This window comes from Rhipicephalus microplus, chromosome 9, assembly GCF_043290135.1.
Source record: "Rhipicephalus microplus isolate Deutch F79 chromosome 9, USDA_Rmic, whole genome shotgun sequence".
NCBI lineage: Eukaryota > Metazoa > Arthropoda > Arachnida > Ixodida > Ixodidae > Rhipicephalus > Rhipicephalus microplus.
Window position 1 is genome coordinate 133,623,620 of NC_134708.1, and position 24,918 is coordinate 133,648,537.

The 24,918-nt window shown below is 48.2% G+C and overlaps 1 protein-coding gene and 1 long non-coding RNA gene across 2 annotated transcripts in view; both read right to left on the bottom strand.

The window, feature by feature from the left end:
• LOC119163079 (ribitol-5-phosphate xylosyltransferase 1-like) overlaps window positions 1-24,918 on the bottom strand; it is a 161,730-nt gene that overhangs the window by 72,257 nt on the left and 64,555 nt on the right. The gene's annotated exons all lie outside the window — the stretch shown is intronic.
• On the bottom strand, window positions 20,178-20,853 carry LOC142771460 (uncharacterized). The gene is made up of 2 exons (XR_012885931.1): window positions 20,596-20,853; window positions 20,178-20,369 (listed from the first exon to the last, which is right to left on the bottom strand). It is a non-coding gene; the product is annotated as an uncharacterized LOC142771460 (long non-coding RNA).

Consider the following 24,918-nt stretch of genomic DNA (forward strand, 5'->3'; position numbering starts at 1 on the left):
TAAAAGCTTGCTGCGGCTCTTTGAGTCCAATCGAAGTTGCCTGTTTCTCATTGACCATAGGCAGCGATTGGTGTGTTCCAGTAGGAAACACTGGTTTATCACTACATGCTTAGCGCCTTCCGTGGTTTTCTCCAGCACAACACCATGATAACAGCTAGCATCAACGACATTGCCAGTGTAAGCCTTAGTGCCTGCAGTTTCGCATCTAGTACACATGGTTCCTTTTAGCGGGAGATGGTGTAACTTTTACAGCGAAATTTAAGCTAGCTGTTATGAGATCAGAACAAGGGTCATGTGCGGCGCCGTAGTTGTCCGCCGTCGCCGGTGTCCGTAACCAATATCGCAAGAAATAACAAAAAAAAAACAAAGTAAACACCAAGCACACAATGAGATTTGAACCTTAGTTCGCTGCGTGCCAGCCCAGTAGTTTCAAAACTGGCCTTGGACAGGCCTGATGTCAGGGAAGGAATCCTGCAAATATGAGTTATAAAGCGTTTTAGAACATCAGTGGAACAACGAGCTCGTCACGCAATGCGATCGGACTGCGCAAAGTGTGGGTCGTCCAGTAATCCAACCCATGACAAAAGCTTGTTCTTTTTTATAGACTGTTTCGGTGTTTGTAAACAAACAGGCTCGCGCGGAACGGCATACTAGTATATAAGTGTTCTGTGGGCCTGCCCCAGAAGACTTCCGGTAATGCTTTCTCAATGGTACCGGCGGCGTTTTTCGTGGTGTGTTTGAGTTTGCTGCTTTATTATTTCTGGCGCATTCCTTAGGATGTGTTTAAAGCAACGTCTAGTGGCTACATGAAGGGGCTTGACGTAGCGCACAGCAGGTACAAGCGCAACCACTGCTGCAGGTAACGCGGCTTGGGTTCCACTGAGCGCGGCCCCCAGCTGCGTTACGTCTAACAGTCCATGGCCGAGGGAAAATAAACAAACTGCAGAAGTTTGTCAGTGAACTTATAATTGGGCCAGTTGTTTCTGCATGTCGATGATGTGGATATGCTTTTTGTAGACGCGGACAGGGCAGCGCACACCCGTCTTTTCCCTGTGCGCGTCTTTAAAGCGCATCCAAATCGTATATGCAGAAAAAGCGTTGCCTGATTTTGTACAATTCAGATTTTCTTCTGTAACTGAAAAGCTGCCTCCTGTCGCACCACGAGCATATTTTCGTTTTCGTCTAAGCACACAACCTAGGATAAGCGCTTGTTCCTGCGCATGTGTCGCACCGGGCACTTTTTATAGAGATCAGCGGCGATCGGAATCACTTGCGATCTGAAGTGTTCGTGAGACTGATAAATTATAAAATGCACTGATTATGTGATGATGTAAACTGCAAGTGGGTCGCGCAAGCTATTACGGCTTACTCACGAGTCGCGCAAACTATTATGGCTTACTCACGAGTAAACTATGAACCAAACTTTCTATGGTCCATGTTCACGCCGAAAGATAAATGAGTGAAAAGTCAGTGATATTCATTAGCAACAGAAAAACAGGCGATGAGTCATTCACTCGCACAAATGAGAGCCCACTCGCTGGCGTCACTTAAAAAAAAAAGAACGAGTGCAACGACAACAAAACGTGGACACTACGACGTACACCACGGAGGAAAAAATGCCTTCCTCCATGATGTACAGGCTGTTTCAGTTAAGGGAAATCTCGGAGTGCCTGGCTTCGCGATGTGACTAGCGCTGCAATCGCTCCCCGGTAGCAGCTCACGCGTGCGCAGACGGTTCAAAGGTGTAGAGGTGAACCCGCGTTATCTGCTATGGCAGGGCACGTACCGCATTGTCAGCCAGCGTACGGATATCATTGTTAATGTGGGAAGTGGGCCCGATACTCTGCGCTAATAATTTTCAGAAAAATCTGCGCCGCAAGATGGGATACGGAGAAACAAAGAACGACAAACTCGCGCATGCTTTCTTTTTTCGTGTCCAATATTGCTGCACAGTTTATTCAGTTTTCGCACCAGCTTGCCCAACTTTCAACGCTTGTCTGCACGAAACGTTGTGCGATGCAGACCTCTCAGCTTTTGGGCCGGATAATGGGGCACTTGACACAGTATTTGAGAGTATACCTGCTATGCTCCATTGAAATATCGTGGAACTGTGCGCGTTCAAGCATGTTTCTTCAATGTGTGCGCACCTTACTAAGCTTGTATTGGAAATATACGATAATGAGCATGCACCGCGCGTGATCTCTGACTTTGAATGAAACGAAGCACTCAGTGGGGATTGGTGAGCAACTGAACTGGTTTAACAAAACAAAACAAATAGGAATGAGTTCAGGAATGGTTTAGGATAGAACAGCCACGGGAACGTGCTTAATTATTCTCGACTGTATTCGATCCCAACAGGAAGGACTCGCCTCCGGCAGTGAAATTCACTCGTGACGCTTCCAAGTTTATGTCCCCAGCGGTAGCGATGATGGCTCTCATTCTAGACGGCAATTAAAAGGTCACTCACCAGGTTTGACAATTTTGAGCTGACGAGCGCAATATGCGTCATGATCACATCTACGAAAATTTGCTACGCTACCCGCCACGGAAATGAGTCATTTCAAGATGGATAGTGTTGTTAACTTTTTTGGGGGGGTGAAGTCGCTAGAACGCGTCCTAAATGTCGCCCATTTCAGTCAAAAGTCGCTAAGTCATGATGACGATGTTTTTCCTGAGTTTTTAGTTTTCGACTGGATAAAGCGTGTGAAGGGATTCTTTTTTAAACAATGTTTTAAATATACTTCTGCTGTGGTGAATAAACTTAACAGTCAGAATAAAATAATCTTTCTAGTGTTGAACTGCACTGTTCAGTTTTGGCCTGGACAAGCAACTCTGGGTCTGCCGGGAGACGCGGAATCTGCGGAATAAACTTCTAGCTGGTAGATGCTTCTAGGTCGGAACCACCGGTCGCAATCCAGCGCAGCACCCTGCCGGAAATCAATAAAGTTTTTCTCCCTCTCTTCGCGAAGGCGGTCACCGAGGTGAATGGACGCTCTTCACGTCGGCTCCGTCCTCATAGAATGATTTTGCAGCGAATACAGCCAGGCACCACTCGGATTTATATACCATCTGATTCTTCTCGTCACCGAGAATCCGAAGAGACCATATTCTAAGGTGGGTGATCATCTTTCGAGATTTTACGACCGAAAACCAGCCCCCACCAAGCAGCGTCTACTATTCCTACGACCGGCGCTCCGCGTCGACTGGGGCGGCCTCGCGATAGCCAGGCCTCGGCGTTCGCGCCATACAGGCCGTAATCATCAATATTGGAGGTATCGCAGCAGAATGAAGACGCCACCCAACGGGAAGACGAAGACATCACCCAACAGGAAGATGACACAGGCAACGGGTGGACAGAAGTTCGAAACAGAAAACGTGCGAAGAAAGGTAGCCAGGAACGCCGTGGTAGCCCTAGCCCCACCCGAACACCTAGAACGCGTGGTGCAAATCTGATATCCCGGATAACCAGAGCCAGTAAAATGCCAAGACTGCCGATAGGCGACTTCAAGACAGTTATAAGGCCAAGAGGAGGACTGCAGCTATCCAAGCTCAGCTTAGCGGAGCTAGACAAAGCTGTGTATGAAGCGGCCGAGATTCCTTATGAAGAAAGAGAGACGGACACGATTTGTCCGAATAATTTTCAGAACATCTTGGTCTTTAGCACCCCAAACCAAGACCATGCAGACAAGTACCAAGGCATCAAGCACATCAAAGCCAACGACAAGTTGTATGAGGTGGGAGCATACGAGACGGCCCCGGAACTCACTGCCAAAGGTGTAATCAAGGGAGTTCCTTTAAACGAAACCCCACGGGACATCACCGCAGCTATTATTACAGCCCGAAATGCTACGGCGATCGCAGCCAAGCGTCTTGGCAATACCACAACAGTGATAGTCCTTTTTGACGGCAGCAGAGTCCCGACGCACGTTATGTACAGAGGAGCGCTCACACGCTGTTCACTATACAGGAAACAAGTTGACTTTTGCAAACAATGCAACAGACTTGGGCACAGGAGTGACGTGTGTTGGAGGCCAAACGACAAGCTATGTGCGGGTTGTGGAACACCTGATCCGAGCGAGGCCCACCACTGTCAGCCACGATGTCAGCTGGGCGGCAAGGATCATCCCACGGCTGACAAACTCTGCAAGGCCAAGTTCAAGACACCCTACATCGTAAAACAACGCCAGTGGTTCCGACAACTTCAAGAGACGCACGAGGAGAACTACCCCCCTACCACCAAGCCAACCGAACGCGGGAGGTCCAAATTCCGGACGAGGGCAACGCCTGGGTCCAGATCAAGGTCCTGGTCCTGCGCAACGCCCCGCGGCCACACCACTCAGTCTCCGGGACCGAGAAGGCGCACTACATCCCGTTCCAGATCCCGGTCTAAGCCAAAGGGTGGCAATGACCATCAAGGGAACCCGGCATTCACGGTGAGCTGGTCAGACGTGGCTAAAGGGACGCGCCCGGAGCCTTCGGGGGAGACTGCGCATAATGTCAGTGATATAGCGGAGCTGAAAAAAGAAAAAAGCTGAGCTTAGAGAATTGATATCACAACTTACTGGGGAAATTCAAAGTCTTAAAAACTGCACAAATAGAACTTCTAGTCAAATGCGTTCCGCGGCCCAAGAGCGCCTCGAAGAAATGCCAGATAACCGAATGGACGAGGACAGTACCCCGCCACCTCTTAAAAGGAAAGCTCAGGCGTCTATTGGTCTACTGGTACAAAACTACGGCGCAAACCTCGAACATTAATCAAACATTGTCCGAAATACAGGAAGCAGTTAAGGAACAGGCAGAGGCAACCAACAACCTCTCGCTTGCAATATCCATGATCATGAATAGACTAGATAAACTCGAAGCTAACGTAGCCAATCTGAACCCTAGGACACCTCCGGTACTTCCAGCTACCAACCTTCCGATAAGCACTGAAGGAAATTCACACTTATCTCAGGGCACCACATCAGTGGCTATATCAACTAATTTCATGAGGCCTGCCTCCTTTCACCCTCCTCCCTCTTCGATAGCCAACTCAAAATAGGGAAGCCCAGAAAAAGGGACTTAATTATTTGGCAGTGGAATTGCAGGAGCTATGAGGGGAAGAGAGCAGTCTTGCAACAACACCTTAGAGACAGAACCAAACCGGATGTTCTAATTTTGCAGGAAACCCATGCTTTAGCTAAGCTACCGGGATATCAGGCGATCGGCCCCTCAACAGGGGATATTAGAACACTGACCACTTCAGTAAGGAAGGGACTCGTAGCAATCTGCCACGACACCCGCATCACAGAAATTGAACATATACTCGTACAACTTGCCCCTAAAAGAAAAAAAAATGTTCGAGCATATTTATTCTGAATTTGTACAGCAATCCCGCACGCATACGACAACGCTTCCTTCTTCTCTTTAAAAAGGCCGTAGATATAGCGGGACCAAATCCACTCGTCATATGTGGAGACTTTAACGCTCCACACAGTGCTTGGGGATACGGATACACAAGAGCCAAAGGAAAAACGCTATGGCAGGATGTTCAAGAAACAGGCTTAACTCTCATCACTGACCCCGACTCCCCTACGCGTATGGGAACTGGGCTTGCAAGAGACACCACTCCAGACTTAACGTTAGTTCGTAACGCGGGGACCGCTAAATGGAAAAACACATTCGATGATCTGGGGAGTGATCATCGAATATTAGAAATCAGGATAGAAACCATGGCTGCCGCAAAAATTCAGAGACAGATTAGATGGACTGACTAGGATAAGTTTCGGAAAGTCAGAAATGCGAAAAAACAAGACCCTATCAGCAATATAGAAGATTGGATCAAAGATGTCAATAACGACGTCAGCGAGGCTACGCGAAGTATCACTTCAAGTCCACCCCTAGAGCAGATTGATAGCCGTCTCGTACACATGTGGGAGGCCAAGCAATCACTGCAGAATAGATGGCGGGGACAGAGGCACAACAGGCGCTTGCGCAAGCGCATAGCCAAGCTGAACAAACAGATCGAAGAACATTGTAAGCAGCTAAGCAAACAGCAATGGGACCAAATTTGTAGTAGTCTCGATGGCCAAATGAATGCTGGTCAGACATGGCGCATGCTCAAACACCTGCTAGACCCAGATAACACCAAATCAGCACACAAGCAAACCTTGCGTAAACTGGTGCACCAGTATAACGGCAGTGAGGAGGACTTTATCGCTGAGGCTAGCAACACGTACATTCCCGCCATGCCTGTCATAGAGCACGGACCATATTCCGGAGGCCCGAACGAGCTCTTAGATGAGGAGTTTAGTGTGGCTGAAATCAGGGCCGCGCTACAGAAGCTAAACACCAAATCTGCACCGGGACCAGACGGGATCACTAACAGAACGCTACGGAACCTTGACGACCAAGCCATAGAGAACATCACGCAATATATTAACGAGTGCTGGACTGAGGGCTCTATACCAAAACAGTGGAAAAACGCTAAAGTAATCCTCATCCCCAAGCCCGGGAAACCCCCCGATCTATCGAATTTACGCCCCATATCACTAACGTCTTGTGCTGGGAAGCTGATGGAACACGCTTTTCTAGACAGAATCAACACTTATCTTGAGGAGAACGAAATCTACCCAGATTCCATGTTGGGGTTTCGCACACGGCTCTCCACGCAAGACGCCATGCTGCAAATTAAGCAGCAGATTCTAGACAACAAAACAAGTTCTACCCGGGCGATCTTAGGGTCAGACCTTAAAAAAGCCTTCGACAAAGCATCGCATACAGCTATCTTACATCAGATCTGCCAATTAAACTTAGGATCAAGAGCGTATAACTATGTCAAGGACTTCCTAACAGACAGAACGGCATCTATCGTAATGGGAGAACTGAGATTTGAGGAAAGGCTTATGGGTAGTGCTGGTACCCCGCAGGGTTCGGTCATATCGCCAATGCTGTTTAATCTCATAATGATAGGACTCCCGGCGCGGCTGAACTCAATATATGGAATACATCATTCTATATATGCAGATGATATCACCATCTGGGCGTGTGAAGGTAGTGACGGAGAGATAGAGCAGAGACTACAGGAGGCCGTCACCACTATTGAGGAGTATCTTGATGGTACTGGCCTCGAGTGCTCGCCAGATAAATCTGAACTCCTCCTCTATCGCCCCACGCTTAAACGCAGACCACCCAAGGGATACAACCGGGACCGTGCTTACGAAGAGATCCAAATTCACACCAAAAACGGCAGGACTATTCCTATAGTGCAACAAATCAGAGTCCTTGGACTCATCATCGAGTCGTCTAAGGGTACAAACGGTGAAACCGTCAAGAGGTTAGTAACCAAAGTCACCAACGCAATACGGCTAATCAAGAGAGTCACCAACAAACACCAAGGCATGAAAGAGGCTAACGTCATCAGGCTTATTTATTCATTCGCCATAAGTCACATTATATACGTAGCGGCATATCTAAACTGGTATACAGCCGAAAAACTCAAAATCAACGCACTCATACGAAAGGCGTACAAACAAGCTTTGGGCCTTCCAGATAGCACCAGCAACGAAAAACTGTTTCAACTGGGCTTACATAACACTTTAGAGGAGCTGATAGAAGCGCAACAGATTGCCCAGTTGGAGAGGCTAGCCAGCACACGCGCAGGACGGAGTATCCTTGACAAGTTGCGGATAAATTACCATGGGCAACAAGGAAGTAAAGTGTCGGTTTTAAAGGTAATCAGGGAAAAGATCCAGGTCCCCAATCTGCCCAAAAACATGCACTCCGAATTTAATCAGGGCAGAAGAGAAAGCCGCGCTAGAACTCTGCTTAAGGCCTACGGCAGAGACAAGGAGGCGTTGTTCGTAGACGCAGCGGAGTACCCTAGTCACAAATCCTACGTTGCGGCAGTAATAAACACCGACCGCAAATGCGTAAACGCGTGCTCCATACGCTCGGATAATTCAGAAATCGCGGAAGAGGTGACTATTGCACAGGCCATAATTTCCCCAAAGTGTAGGTATGTCATTAGCGACTCGCAGTCAGCAATCCGTAACTATGCACGAGGAAGAATATCTCCCGAGGCAGCCAATATACTCCTCCGCAAGGCAAATCTCATATCATCCGAGGAATTCGAAGAAAGGTATATTATATGGTTCCCAGCCCACACCCCGTGTGCGTCGCTCATTCCCAACCTCAATGAGGAGGCTCACCGCGTAGCGCGAGGTCTCACTTACCGCACTCGCAATGGAGCTTCACATGAGGTACTGGGAGGAGATGAGTGGTGGGAGAGGGACAGAATGTTTAGGTTCTGTGACATTATCCAATTCTACCAAAAGTCGAGGCGCAGATTTCCACCACCTAGCTCCACATTAGACAGATCTCAGGAGGTTGACTGGAGGCGACTTCAAACTAGAACATTTCCCAATCCGAAGCACCTAAATCGCATCTACCCCGAACTATACCCAGATGACTCGTGTAAACTATGTAGCATGAGACGCGCCTCCCTAGAGCATATGTTATGAGAATGCACACAGATACAGGACGCCAATGCAGTCTCCTCAGAACAGCTTGGGGCGCGGTGGAGAGCCGCGCTGATCAGCTCAGATCGGACAGATCAAATATGGGCCATCCAGCGAGCACGGGAGGCGGCTGAGAGACAGGGTCTCTCCACCGACCCTGGTGCGGCTTAGGCCCACGCCTCAACCCGCTGGTTAAATAAAGTTTGCTCACTCACTCTCTTCGCGAAGGAGAGGAACGTGTGGTGTGCATGAATTTTATGCATGCGCGCTACGCACGCTTTTTCCGCCTCATGATCGTACCGCGATTCCATCAAAGGGCACATACTTCGTCAATTTGCTGCTGTCTAACGTTTGATGTAATACGTAACCACAAGGTTGGGAACGAGTAAAACCTAAAATTATTTTATTGGACACATTTCACTCAAGTAGATCGTTTGACTAAATATCGTCGCCTATAAAGTATTTTAACTTGGTTTTAAAGCAAAGGGGAGTGCTCATCCAAGTATTTCGCTAAAATCGACATTTTCTGTGGTTTTACGTCAACAAAGGCTCCCCTCGCGACGTTGCAGAAGTGGTTAGAAGATGAGAAAAGGCACCTAATTTCTGCAACACGGTCGGGAGCACGGCGCAGTGCAAAGGTCAAGCAAGTATTGTCGGCATCGGAGAACGTTTTCGGGGTGAGCACAACACCCTGACTGGCACCCGGCGAGGACTATTGTTCGTCACCCCTCTCGCTCTGTTGTCGGGCTGCTCGCAAGGTGGTTTTCACTGCTAATGCCAGAAATGCTTTTCTTTTTCCTGAGGGGAACACGCTGAACTATAGTTTACTAGTACACCATAGCTGAACGCACCCACATAGTTTTATTCTTCACCGCCCTCGGATCACCGTATTTGGAAACGGCGCGTTCAGCGTCACCGAAGATTGAGCGCATGTACTCTCAGGCGCTGCCCCGCTGAGCGGCGCCAGTTTCTTATGGTATTTGGGCAGGCGTTTCGAACGGAAGCAGTATCGTCCTGAATTAACAACGCTAGCATCAATTATGCGATGCGTTAAGGCATTTACGATTGAATTTTGGCATTACCAGACGCAAATCCACAGATTACTGTAAAAAAGTCGCAAACAAAACTTTTGCTTTCGGGGGTCTTTTAAACACTCAACTAAAACTTTTCAAACTCCCCAAAAAAGTCGCTATGACTCCAAAGTGATAGAATTTTCGCTAGCACGACTGAAAAGGCGTTAAGTTCAGCGACTTTCTCGCTAAGTTAACACCACAGAGATGGATGGATTGACGTGGCTGTACTAGAGTGTACTAGAAGTGTTGAGTGTCGTGACCGCGCTAGGGTGTCTAGAATGAGGAGGTGTGAAAAGCGGCAGCTGAAACCGGTCCCCAAAGCGCGACGATGCCGCTTGGAGCGCTGCACGCGAGGCGCGGGTACCATTGCGCAGGCGACATACGAATGAGCGTGCGCTGCTCTCTGCAGAAATCTCTCTCACGCAGTTAGACGCAGGCCCGTAGCTGGGGAGGGGGGGGGAAGGGGCCCCTTTCTCCTAGTTTTTAGCAAGTGGCTACGGGCCTGTTCTCACGCTATATGGCGGTCACCTATTTTTGGTGAACACCTTTTTTATTGAGCCAATGTGGGACAATACTTAAGATACTTAAGCCACGTAATTTCTTACGTGGCCTAAGTATCTCTGTATTTTCTCGCCTCTGAAAACAATTCTCGAAAAGGCATATGAGAGAGACCCGACACCAACTTTTGTGGATTTCGCTATATCGCGGTCACTCACGGCAGAACTGCAGGGGTGTTACGAGACGTTGTGACTACTGGAAGGCTTCATATTACTTGGAGCATGTTAAGTTCCTTCATCCACGAGCAGAAACGTCGGTGCAAGAGCCTCGTTCTGCTGCTCCGCCGCGAATGCATAATCTTGTGCGAGTCGCAGCTTAAATTCTCACTTGGCATTCAATTATCGGTTTTCGAACGTAGAAGTTTTAGCAGCCTACAATTTCTCATTAACTTAGATGAGTAACGCTGTAAGAGCGCTAAAACTTACGTGTGCCGCGAAGCCTGTGACTCGAGAATCGTCCGCAGCAGCAGAAATAGAGGAGACACTTTTTTAACAAAAACATAACTTTATTTTCATGTGCCAAGGTATTCATGCTCTGCTACTAGAGTACACATGGCTTAACTCTCCGCCCTTTCTTTTCGTCTTCTTTTTGGTTCATGCCTTTAAAAAAAGTGGACACGAATGAGGCAATAAAATCGCACCACACCTTTGGTCAAGAGAGCACCATGCTTTGGGCAGCCAATTTCTTGTGTCTCGTCAATCCCCTTCAGCATCTCTATGGCCGACTTGGCGTGAAGACGTGCTGAGCTCAAGAAACGTGTGATTTTGTCCTCAAGGTTCAGGATGAGGGTATACAGGGAATTTGACGGATACAAAAGTCCGCCCAGATCCCACAGCTTGCTTGCCTTGGCTGGGAGATTTCCTGGCACACTTTCTCTCGAGACAAGACAGGCGTTCTTGCACTCATCACAATTTTTGCTAAGTATACGCTTTCTCGCAACGTACCCTGCGACATAATATACAAGGCGGGAGTCACTTCGCTCAGCAGTGTACGATGCATGATCTATCGGCACTACCGGCAACCAGGCACAAAGCACCAACGCTGGGTCTTCTTTTTTACCGTTGACATCTTCGGGCATTTCAGAGCGACCTAGCGCAAACACTGACTGATGGCATACTTGCAATGTAGCGACTGCTTGCGAAGAAAATCCCAGCGCACCTGCAGCAAACACAGCGAAGTGCGCCGCTCCCTATCCGGATGGAGGGATGGGTGGATGGATGGATATGGCTGTACCCTTTAGATCGGGCGGTGGCTAGCGCCACCAAGCCGTAATACTTAATAAACTCAAAACTATATTTATTTATTTTTTCCTTAAAAAGTGAGTTTGAGGATTCGTACTTTGCAGTGAAGAGTTTAATTTTCACTCGTGCCTTGACTTTAGCCACCAATCAGATAACCTCCTTCTAGTTAAGTCCACTTGCTTAAAGTCTATTTTACCCTCCCGGTCCCTAAACCTCAGTGCTTTGAAAAACTCTTCGCCATCATCCTGAACTATAGGGTGAAGCCCTTTACAGAACATTATCAAGTGTTCGGCAGTTTCTTCTTCCTCTCCACACGCACTGCATACTGTGTCTAATTGATTGATATGTGGGGTTTTAACGTCCCAAAACCACCGTATGATTATGAGAGACGCCGTAGTGGAGGGCTCTGGAAATTTCGACCACCTGGGGTTCTTTAACGTGCACCCAAATCTGAGCACACGGGCCTACAACATTTCCGCCTCCAGCATACTGTGTCTACCCCTTCGTATTTGGCCTGATATGTCTTGGTTCGCAGTACTCCCGTCCTTGCCTCAAACAGTAGAGAACTACCCCGAGTATTATCATAGATCCTTTCCTTGGCAATTTCCTGCTTAAAAGTTCGATAGATCTCTAGTGCGGACTTCTTAATAATGCCCATTTTCCACATGTCAGTCTCCGTTTCCTTCACTTTCTTCTTAACCGATAGTTCTTTTTGGTTTGGCCACCTGCTGTTTTCTAAGTATTTACCAGTCAACTTCCTGGTTTGCTTCATCCATTTTGTATCGACATTCTTCATGTACAAGTAGCTGAAAACCTTCCTTGCCCAACGCTCCTCCTTCATTTCTCTCAATCGCTTCTCAAATTTTATCTTGCTGCTAGCTTCCCTGCCCTCAAATGATGTCCATCCCATATCACCTTGTACTCCCTGATTTGGTGTATTCCCGTGAGCTCCTAAAGCAAGCCTACCTATTCCATGTTGCTTAATTTCTAATCTTGCTTGAACTTCTGATCTCATGCACAAAGCCGCATTGCCGAACGTCAGACCAGGAACCATGACCCCTTTCCATATACTTCTCTCAAACTCATACCTATTGTAATTCCACAGTGCCCTCCCTGTCTTTCATCACCGCTGCATTCCTGTTACCTTTAGTCGTCACGTATATTTCGTGTTCCCTCAGGTACTCGGTCCCATTGCTTATCCATACGCCCAGATATTTGTATTTATCTGTTATCTCTAGCGTGACGTCCTGTATCCTAAGCTCACTACCTTCGTTGTCATTGAAAATCATGACTGCTGATTTTTCCTTACTGAATCTAAAATCTAACCTATCTCCCTCATTACCGCAGATGTCCATCAATCTCTGCAAATCTTCCTTGTTGTTGGCCATTAGCACTATATCATCTGCGTACATTAATGCTGGTAGTGCCTGATCAATAAGTTTTCCTTGTTTGACTAAAGAGAGGTTGAAGCCCCGCCCACTTCCCTCTAATTTTGCCTCTAATCCTTGTAGGTACATCATGAATAATAAGGGTGACAGGGGGCACCCCTGCCTAAGCCCCCGTTTTACCTCTGCAGGCTTGGATACCTGTTTTTCCCACTTTATAACTACCTTGTTACCTTTATAGATACCCTTTAAAAGATTAGTGACTACATGTTCCACGCCTAGTGTGTCCAGTATTCCCCACAATTCCTCTTGAACCACGCTATCGTACGCTCCCTTGATATCCAAGAATGCTAGCCACAGGGGCCCGTGTTCCTTTTCTGCTATTTCGATGCACTGCGTCAGTGAGAACAGATTGTCTTCCAACCTCCTGTGTTCCCGAAACCCATTCTGCAGTTACCCCAGCACCCCCTCATCTCCTATCCATGCCTGCAGTCTTTCCTTTATAATCTGCATCGCCAGCCTGTAGACCACTGAAGTCACTGTTATAGGACGGTAGTTGTTTATGTCAGCTTTGTCCCCCTTTCTTTTATAGATCATGCTCATCCTGCTAAGTTTCCATCCATCGGGAACTTCACCATCGATTATTATTTTGCTCACTGCCTCTCTCAAAGCCTGCTTAGACTTCGGACCTAATGTCTTTATCAGCCTAATTGGAATGCCATCTGGGCCTGTTGATGTACTACTAGGAACCCTTTTCTCAGCCCTTTCCCTTTCTCGTTGTGAAAATGGAGCCATTGCACCACTTGATTCGTCCTTGTCTATTATGGTGCATAAAGTACTTCTTTGTTGAAATTTTTCTGTCACTCTTGCTCTTATATATTCAATAGCTTCGTCCCCTTCTAGCCTGGCACCTTGGGCTGTAGTTATAAAACTCTGCTCTATGCTCGTCTCATTTCTTAGGGAGTTTAGTTGGTTCCAAAATTTCGCAGCTGCCTTTCTATCTTTTTTATGTACTTCTGCCAGCCACTGAGCTCCCTTTCTTATAATCTTGTCATTGATCAGAAGAGATGCAGCCCTTCTACAGCTTAGAAAGGTTTCCCATTTTCTTTCAACATCATCTGTCGGTTCACCCCGCTGCTTAGCATGTCTGTGTTCCCTAGAGGCTTCCTGACGTTTTGCTATGGCTGTCTTAACTTCCTCATCCCGCCAACTTTTGGGTTTGTGTCTTCTTTTCCGGGGTGACTTGTTACGCGTCTTAGCAAGCTCTAGCTCAAAGAGTCTAAGCTCAAAGAGTCTAATTAGATTCATGTATGTCCACACTGTCTTATTATCCTCCGTGATTACTTTCTCAATTTGTTTAGTGGCTATTTCAATTTGCCTTTCTGAATAAAAATTTGCCTGTAGTTGGTCATCTTGTCTCCTTCCCACTTTCACTGCTCTTTCAAAACTTAGCTTGATACGTTTGTGATCACTACCCAGACTTCTGGAGCCACCTTCATCTATGTGCATTCCCCTGAGCTTATCATACATCTTATGTGACATCAGTGCATAATCTATCGTCGACTGCAGCCTTCCTACCTCCCATGTTATTTGCCCTTCACACTTTTCGGTACTGTTGCAAATGATCAAATCAAGCCTGTCACACATAACCATGATCATTTTGCCTGTCGGGTCGGTATACCCATCTATATCTTCTATGTGCGCATTCATGTCTCCTAGTACAATTATCTCGCACTCTCTTCCTAACTCCTGAATGTCCTTTGATATACACTCTACCATTGCCTGGTTTTCCTCTCTGGCCTTTGCTCCCGTCCACAAGTACACGAAACGCCGCTGCCATCAGCGCCCCTTGCGGCATCGGCGCGCCGAGTGACCCTCTCCGACAAGCGAAAAGCATCCCGCTCATCACACCTCTCCATTCTAGCCACCCTAACCGCGCCTCGCCGGCTGATGCCTTCCGCGTTTGCCCGTAGCGGCGGCACTGCAGTCGAACAGTACTGAAAGAGCCGCGTGCCGCGCGCAGGAACTGCTATGCGCTCCGGTTTCTCTGGTGCGCTTTTTTGATGCAAATTTTTTCGTACCTGCTCATCATTCATGTCTAGCACATCATGTATGACACGCCAATCTATGACACGCCCTTGAAGTATGACACGCCAATCTACTTAACTTGAGTTTTGTAAAAGTCCTTGTGAGAGATCGAAAATTATTTAGAAAGGGCGTTTCTTATTCACATTTAGTCTCTCAGCTCTTTCTTCGTTGAGCAGGCATCTACAATATTAAAAATAACTGAGCCGATTTATTGAAAGTTAGCTACGCCCAGAAAGCTGTGAGATGAAAAAAAAAAATACCGTGTCAAACGCACGCAGAACCAGGAGGCCGTAAGTAAAGGGGCTAGGAAGGGATTCTGAATCCCCTGCACCCCGAAATGTTTTCGAAATTTAACTTTTCAGCGTGTACTAAAATATTTACACGTATTCACAGCGACCACCAATTGCCAAAATTAGTCTTTCTGCTGCACCCCCCCCCCGCCTCAAAAAAAAAAAAAAATCCGAGTATAGCTCTGCGCCGAACGTTTACAGTTGGCGAAGCTGAATATAGCCTGCCTCTGTACTAATGCGCACTGTGAATTTCACCTTTTTGACAGTATGAGGTCTCAAAGCTAGTTCCAGTCTAACGTAGTTGGACAAAAATGCACGGCGTAAAAATAGCGGCTGTTCTAAAGGGCATTGCATGAATATTGTTAAGAGGGCGGTGACGTGTGACTTGAATGCGTGTACTTGTATATATATATATATATATATATATATATATATATATATATATATATATATATATATATATATATATATATATATATATATATATATATATATATATATATATATATATATATATATATATATATACTATGGCGTTTATTAGCAGGCACACAGCGAGTCGACACAATGGCGACAGTAACGGCCAGGCACGGACTCTCAGCACGAGTGGCGTCCTTTTTGGGGTAGACCCACTAGAGAACATTTGAGAGTTTGACCCACTTCAGTGTTCGGCGGCTTCTCTACAATTACCCCGGGGTCGAAGAGGGAGACGCCTGGCGACCTAACAGCTTGTCACTACGAGCGGGTCATAGTAAGCCTTCAGGCGCTCCACGTTGACTATGTCGCGCCCACGACGGCGCATGTCCGAAGATTGTTCAATTGGCTCGACAAGATAGTTGACTGGAGATGTGCGCTCGATCACACGGTAGGGACCTTCATATTTCGGGAGTAGTTTGGAAGAAAGGCCAGCTACAGAGGTCGGGATTGAGAGCCATACAAGGGAACCAGGAAAGAACGTGGGTTCAGAAGTGGCGGAGCCATCACGAATACTCTTCTGCTGCTCTTGCTCATGCGTCGTAAATGTCTTGACCAGTTCGCGACACTCTTCAGCAAGCCTGGCTGTCTCGGAAATAGGTGCACACTCAGATGGATCCGGCGTGTACGGGAGTATCGTGTCGATGGTGTGTGACGGGAGCCTTCCGTACACCAAGAAGAAAGGTGAAAAACCGGTCGTGCTCTGAGGGGCGGTGTTGTAGGCGTAGTTGACGAAGGGAAGTATAGTATCCCAATTCGTATGGTTGGCGGCGACGTACATCGAAAGCATGTCGCCGAGGGTGCGTTTGAAGCGTTCGGTCAGACCATTCGTCTGCGGGTGGTAAGCAGTTGTTTTGCGGTGGACAGAATGGCACTCCGTGAGAATGGCTTCGACGACTTCTGACAAGAAGACACGGCCTCGATCGCTGAGAAGCTCCTGAGGTGGACCGTGGCGCAGTATAAATCGATGCAGTAGGAAGGACGCAACATCACGCGCAGTAGCCGCAGGGATAGCGGCGGTTTCGGCGTATCGCGTTAAATGATCTACGGCGACGATGGCCGAGCGGTTACCAGCCGACGTCAGAGGAAGCGGTCCATACAAATCGATACCTACGCGCCCAAACGGACGCTCTGCGCGAGGTAACGGTTGCAGACTGGCTGGCGACATGTGTGCTGACGGTTTGCGGCGTTGGCAAGCGAGGCAGGAGCGAACGAACTGCTGCACGTAGCGGTACATCCCGCGCCAGAAGTAGCGTTGTCGAATGCGACGGTAGGTTTTGAATACCCCAGAGTGCGCGCATTGCGGATCAGAATGGAAGGATTCACATATCTCTGACCGCAGACTGCGGGGTATCACGAGTAACCACTGCCGGCCATCGGCGTCGTAATTGCGTCGGTGTAGAAGGCCGTCACGGATGGCGAAATGGCGAGCTTGACGACGCAAGGCACGCATGGATGGCGTTGCGGATGGATCAGAGAGCAAGTCGATGAGCGGGCCGATCGAATTATCCTTTCGCTGTTTGGTAGCGATGATGTCAACATCAATGGCAGAAACAGCAGCCGAGGATACTGAGCAGAGCATATCACCTTCAGGCAGAGGAGAGCGCGAGAGAACGTCGGCGTCAGCATGCTGGCGTCCGTTGCGGTACAGCACGCGGATGTCGTAGTCTTGTAAGCGAAGAGCCCAACGGTCGAGACGGCCTGAGGGATCCTTCAATAATGAAAGCCAGCATAATGCATGATGGTTGGTGACGACATCGAATGGGCGACCATACAAATAAGGTCGAAACTTTGTGAGGGCCCAGATGATCGCCATGCACTCTTTCTCCGTGACGGTGTACTTTGTCTCGGCTCTCGTGAGCGTACGGCTTGCATATGCTACGACATATTCGGGGAATCCGGGTTTGCGCTGCGCCAGGACAGCGCCGAGGCCTACACCGCTGGCGTCTGTGTGCACCTCCGTCGGGGCCGTAGGGTCGTAGTGGCGTAGAATGGGAGGAGACGTCAGCAAATGACGGAGCTTAGCGAACGCGTCGTCGCACTCAGACGACCACGAATTGAGGGGCCCGTTACTTCCGAGGAGCTTCGTCAGCGGTGATATAATCGTAGCAAAGTTTCGTATGAAGCGTCGGAAGTATGAGCACAGGCCCACAAAACTACGCAGTTCTTTGACGGACGCAGGTTTGGGGAATTCAGCCATGGCCCGAAGCTTGGCTGGGTCAGGAAGAATGCCATCCTTAGACACGACGTACCCTAGGATGGTGAGTTGCCGTGCTGCAAAGCGGCACTTCTTCAGATTTAGTTGCAAGCCGGCATTGCTCACACGTGCGAAAACTTCTTTCAGACGTGTGAGATGCGTGGAGAAATCTGGGGCGAACACAACAATGTCATCGAGGTAACACAAGCAGGTGTGCCATTTCAAGTTGCGCAGAACGGTGTCCATCATGCGCTCAAAGGTCACAGGTGCATTAGATAGACCAAACGGCATGACGTTGAATTCGTACAAGCCGTCGGGTGTGATGAACGCAGTCTTCGGTCGAGTGTGATCAGCCATGGGTACTTGCCAGTACCTCGAGCGCAGATCGAGAGAAGAAATAAATTCGGCTCCGTGAAGGCTGTCAATTGCGTCATCGATGCGCGGCAGTGGGTAAACATCCTTGCGAGTGATCTTATTGAGCCGTCTGTAGTCCACACAGAACCGCACAGAACCATCTTTCTTCGCGACAAGAACAACAGGAGACGCCCATGGACTGTTCGAGGGCCGAATGACGTCGCGTCTGAGCATATCATCAACCTGCTCGTTAATTTCACGACGTTCAGCAGGCGGCACGCGGTAGGGACGTTGCCGTTATGGTGGATGGGCACCAGTGTCGATACGATGTGTAACAGCAGACGCGCGACCGAGAGAACTTCGCCCGACATCGAAAGAAGATTGATATTCTCGCAGCAGGTCCAGAAGCTGGGAACGCTGTACCGACGTAAGATTGTCATCAATGTAGGAGCCAAATACATCAGGATATGATGAATCATAAGTGGAAACAGTGCTGACGGTACACGAACTGGGACAACGCGAGTCATCAGGTACGTCCAGGACTTGTGCGTTATTTATTGGTTCCACTCTGCCGAGACATCTCCTCGAACCAAGGTAACAGTGTACGGGGATGGGTTGGTCACAAAAATAGCGGCGTTGCTCTGGGTGATTTGCATGGTCGCGAAAGGTACTAGCAACCCTTTCCTTCGGCAAGCACGGTCGGATGGCGAAACGAGTGCAATTGTGTCGGAGAGTCCAGCGCAGTAGACAGGTACACCCATCGCCGAGCTTGGAGGCACTATGGTATCGTCTTTCACGAGAATCTTACTCAGTTTCGAGGGACTGTCTTCCGGCGTCAAATGCGAGAAGGGTGAGAGTTCAATTTCGGCAGCGGCACAATGGATAACGGCGTCGTTGCGGGAGAGAAAATCCCACCCCAGGATGACGTCATGAGAGCATGCAGGAATGATGATGAATTGGCCGACATACAGAACGTCCAGAACGACAACGCGAGCTGTGCACTCTGCTGAAGGATGGATGCGATGTAAACCGGCAGTACGAAGGGACAACCCAGAAATCGGCGTCGTTACTTTTCGAAGCAAGCGGCAAAAGTTTTCGTCCATAACGGATACTGCAGCTCCAGTGTCAATAAGAGCAGATGCATGAACACCGTCTACACGCACGTCTATGACATTTGATGGGCGGCTCTGAGGGCTTTCACATCGCAATAGCATCGCAGTCCTTGCCTCGGGGACTGCGACGACTCGTTTTCCCGCTCATGAGTAGCCGAACTTGGCCTCATGGGGGACAGGGAAAGACGTCGTGGAGACGGCGACCTTCGAGGAGATGGACCAGGGCGAGACGGCGGTGGCATAGACGGTGGTTCGTCGTGATAGGGGCGGCTGAGGTGGCCAGCAATAGGCGAAGAAATTGGAGCCGGCTGTACACGATGGCAATAACGGGCTACGTGACCGGCGTAACCGCAGGCAAAGCAGATGGGCCGGTTGTCGGCAGTGGCGTAACTAGGGGGGGGCAAGGGGGTACAAGTGCCCCGGGCGCCACTAGGGAGGGGGCGCCAAGCCGAGTCCTCGGGTTGGCGCCCCCTGGAAAGGTTGTCAATGTTTTTTTCCGTAAAACCGCCTGGAAGGGGGGAGGGGCGAGGTTGTAATGTACGACTGGAAGTGGGGATGGTGGTGAAGGAAAGGGTTGCCGCAATGGCTTTTGCATCGGGAAAAGGATCCTCTATTTTCATTTTGCTGCGCTACCTCCGTGCCTTCCCATGACCCTCGGCTAAGCTTTGTTTTGTGCTCCGCAGCACTGGGTTAGATGAGTTTCAGCGAACCCCACCAGCCTCCCAAACCACTTACTGAAAGCTTCCCTGAAACCAACCACGTACGTAAACAAAATAAAATAAAAAAGTTCGAATGCACCTTTTTTGAGTAAGAACAGAAAACTCCAACGAAATAGCCGATCGTCCAACGACTAATCGTCCACGCAGCGGCGGAAGGAAGGGCGAATATAATCCGTGACCTCGGCACCAAAGGCTAAACAAAGGCGTTTATTCGCAGAGTTCTCTGGAGGAAAGACGGAGAAAGCGTGACACGACGGCGACGTTTGTTGATTCCCTGCATCGCGGGCGCCAGCAAAGCAATAGAAGGGCGGGGGTCAACGTTTCCCACATGCCATCCACCGCCATGGGCAGGTTCATCCTTTGGCCCAAAGAACACGCACCTGCGAAAAAAGCGCAGAGCGTAGTGTACCCGACAGCATGTGCCGACTGCCCCGCTTCGTACGTTGGAGAAACCAAGAACTTCCCTGAAAGAATGCGGCCGCACAAGGATGACCTCCATCAATGGAACAGCGAACGGAGCGAAACGGCAGAACACTCCGACCAGTTTAACCCCCATACCAGACCCGAGGGCGCGGTGTCTAGCTGGTTGCTTTGTTTTGTACTCACCCTGCATTCCTTGGGATGCACAAATAGCGCGAAAGCTTAGGTACGAGAAACTTGGGCCTGGGAAGCGCCCGTGCCGTCAAGATTTTTGCAGTGTGGACTGGAAGAGAACAATGACGGGTAAGGGACTTCCGGAAGTTTGAATAAAAAAAGAAAAATACTATACAAAAACGCGGGCGTAGCTCATCGAAATCAGAACTGGTGGCCCTTGGCCTCCGAAATGGCCCGCCGCGCGCCAGTAGGCAATCGCGGAAGCCTACATTAGCGCTAATAATAATAATAATATAATAATAATAATAATATTATTTAATATTATTATTATTATTATTATTAATATTATTAATATTATTATTATTATTATAATTAATATTATTATTATTATTATTATATAATAATAATAATAATAATAATAATAACAAACATTATCACGGGCATAATGAGGGGCGCGGAAATATATTTGCCCTGGGCGCCGTCCTATCTAGTTACGCCACTGGTTGTCGGGTGTGCGCCATCGGTTCGCTGGGGTAGGTCTTGTCCATGACGCAAGAGCCGATGGACGGAACGGTGGCTGGAAAGGCTGCAGGGGGTGCTGGAGCTGAGTCTGAGAGGTCACGTCAACATACGTAGCCGGCATAGCCGCTGCAAAAGATGGAGGTCGTGCAACAGCTTCGGCGTAAGTCAGTGGGGCGGGTGGTTGAACGACTGGAGGCGGCCTGGCGACCACTTGGGCGTAACTTGGGGGCGCAGGAGCCGGAAGCTGTTGCGGTTGGTACGCAGGCTTGACCTCCGCTATTTCCTGCTCAATCGCTTGGCGTATGGGTGGAAGAATGGTAGTGGCCGATTGTTGAGCAGCCGGTGGGTGGGCAAAGGGCAGGAAAGAGAACTGCCGCGCGATTTCCTCACGTATGAAGGACTTGAGGTCTGCCAGCAGTGCCACCTGATCACAGCTCGCCTCCAAGACTGCAAGCCCTGCATCTCGTGGTGTGGAGCGACGGGTCATCGAACGAAACCGGCGGAGCTCCTCGTAGCTCTGGCACAGCGTGTTGACCTCAGCTACTGTGCCTGGGTTTTTGGCAAGCAGCATCGTGAAGGCATCATTGTCAATGCCCTTCATGACGTTCCGGATATTGTCTGATTCGGACATGCTGTCGTTGGATTTCTCGCAGAGGTCCAGGACATCATCTATGTAACTGGTGAATGATTCACCGGCCTGCTGAGCGCGTTCGCGTAAGCGCTGCTCGGCTTACAGCTTACGAACGGCAGGGCGGCCAAAAGCGTTGGTGATAGCGGTCTTGAAATTGGACCAGGTTGCGAAATCGGACGCGTGGTTGTTGTACCACAAGCTTTCAACGCCCGCAAGGTAGAACACCAAGTTTGTCAACTTGCCGCCCTCTTCCCATTTGTTGGGGACGCTCACGCGCTCGTAAATAGCGAGCCAGTCCTCCACGTCAGTGCCATCGGCGATGGTGAAGATGGGTGGATCTCGGATCCTGGGGACACCGGGACAAGGGGGTGGCATGGGAGGAGGCATTTGCTGAGAGGCGTCGTGGGACATGGTAGATTGCAGGGTACGTGAGCGCAGTTCACAGGGCATCAAAGAGGATCGTAGCATTCTCCACCAATTTGTTATGGCGTTTATTAGCAGGCACACAGCGAGTCGACACAATGGCGACAGTAACGGCCAAGCACGGACTCTCAGCGCGAGCGGCGTCCTTTTTGGGGGGCAGACCCACTAGAGAACACTTGAGAGTTTGACCCACTTCAGTGTTCGGCGGCTTCTCTACAATATATATATATATATATATATATATATATATATATATATATATATATATATATATATATATATATATATATATATATATATATATATATATATATATATATATATATATATATATATATATATATATATATATGGTGGGGTGATATTCAATGGATCCGGTGGAAAATGCAGTATAAAAAGAGGTCGACAAACGTGCGAAAAACACTAGTTTTACAAACGTTTCGGCAAGTGGGCCTGCCTTCGTCGGAGTGAATTCCGACGAAGGCAGGCCCACCTGCCGAAAAGTTAGTAAAACTAGTGTTTTTCGCACGTTTGTCGACCTCTTTTTATACTGTGTATATATATATATATATATATATATATATATATATATATATATATATATATATATATATATAGGAAAGAAGTATATACTTAAGGGCTCGTTTTTCTGTGTTTCACACAATAATATTGAGATCTAATAGACAATAATACCAAGGAAAGTATAGGGGAAGATATTAGACCTAATTGTAATGTAGATATCAAGAAAAAAGTGGGTGAAAAGATAACTTGCCTTGAACAGGATATATATATATATATATATATATATATATATATATATATATATATATATATATATATATATATATTTACGCAGAGTAACAGATGGGCTGTGTATATTATACAACAGGCACTCTTTATTATGTTTGAGATAACCCCTTTGGCATAGAGTTCTTGACAGGAGGTACAGGCGTTCTTTTAGCTCGGCTCCCTGGCTCAGCCTTCTGGAGCTTGCATAAAAGAAGCAAAGTGAGCGCGAAAGCACGCGGGTAAAACAAGAAAGCCTTTCAGAAAGCATTAATTATTAACTTCCTCAAAACTGGGATGATAAAACTAAGTCGTCATCAATAAAAATGTGGTGACAACATTACTTATAATCGGGTTTCTCATGAAGCAATCAAGCGCGTGTGGACTTATATGAAGAAGAGTGCTCTGGGTATAGAAACTGCCGACAAAACGAACGTATGATTTATTCGCCGTTTTGATACTTGCCTTTTTGTAGCTCCCCAGTAGCCACTTATGATGTAGCACTGCTCAAAGCGCTTCGTGAGTGAAAAGCTAGGCGGATCTGTGCAAATTCTGATTGTACTACATGTTTTCCTTTTTTTCTCGTCAGCCAGGGGGTTCCTGGACAAAGGAGCCCTCCCACCTCAGGGCTCTTTGTTTTCCTTTTTTTTCTCGTCAGCCAGAGGGTTCCTGGACTAAGGAGCCCTCCCACTTGTCTGTGTTATGTGGATACCCAACTGGGATTTTTGGTCTCTCTTGACGCCTTGCCAACTCATCCACAACAGGGCCAGCCTGTTACTTCCTCCTCCTTTGCTGCCGGAATTAATCCTGACCTTTCTGCTTCTCAACGTGAGGCATTGCTAGAGTTGCTAACGAAACACCAGGCCTCCTTCGACGCCAATGCTTCGGCACTAGAACAGACCACAGTTGCGCATCATCGCATCAACACTGAAGGCCAGACTGTTGTAGGCCGTCGTCCCTACCGAGTCTCCTTGGCCGAGTGCAAAATCATCGAGGAGAATGTGACCGATATGCTAAAAAGAAACATCATACGACCCTCTACCAGTTCTTGGTCAACACCCGTCATGTTGGTAAAAAAGAAGGATGGATCAGTATGATTTTGTGTTGATTACCGCGCGCTCAACAAGATTACCCGAAAGGATGTATATCTGATGCCCCGTGTAGATGATGCACTTGACTCATTGCAAGGCGCCCAATACTTCTCCACCCTTGACCTTTAGTCCGGATATAGGCAAATTCCAATGGACGAAGCAGACAAAGGAAAGAACACCTTTTCTACGCCGGACGGTCTTTACGAGTTTAACGTAATGACATTCGGCCTATGTAATGCTCCCGCCACATTCGAAAGGATGATCGACACTGTTCTTCGTGGCCTCAAGGGGAAAACTTATCTATGCTACCTTGATGATATCGTCATGTTTTCTTCCACTTTTGCTGATCATCTGCAACGCCTAGATCAAAAGCTCACATGTCTTTCCAACGCTGGACTTCAACTAAACACAAGGAAGTCCCACTTCGGCAACACAGCTATAATAGTTCTGGGACATCTCGTTAGTAAAATGGCATCCAACCCGATCCGGACAAAATTTCCGCGGTCCTCAATATTCCGCGCCTCTTTCGTTCCAAAGAACTACGCAGTTTCCTTGGACTCGCGTCGTACTTTCGCCGATTCATTCGCAACTTGCCACCATTGCCTCTCCTCTCCACAAGCTCCTTTCTAGTACCGGTTCCTTCGATTGGAATGATCAATGCGAAGCCTCATTTCAAGAACTCAAGCACGCACTGACATCCCCACTGGTGCTTTGTTATTTCGGTGACAAGGCACCTACGATATTACACACTGACGCTAGTGGACAAGGAATCGGCGCCGTACTCATTCAGCGCGACCATGCCTTTCGCGAGAAAGTTGTCACGTATGCAAGCCGAACTCTCACCTCTGCAGAGAAGAGGTACTCGATAAATGAACAAGAGTG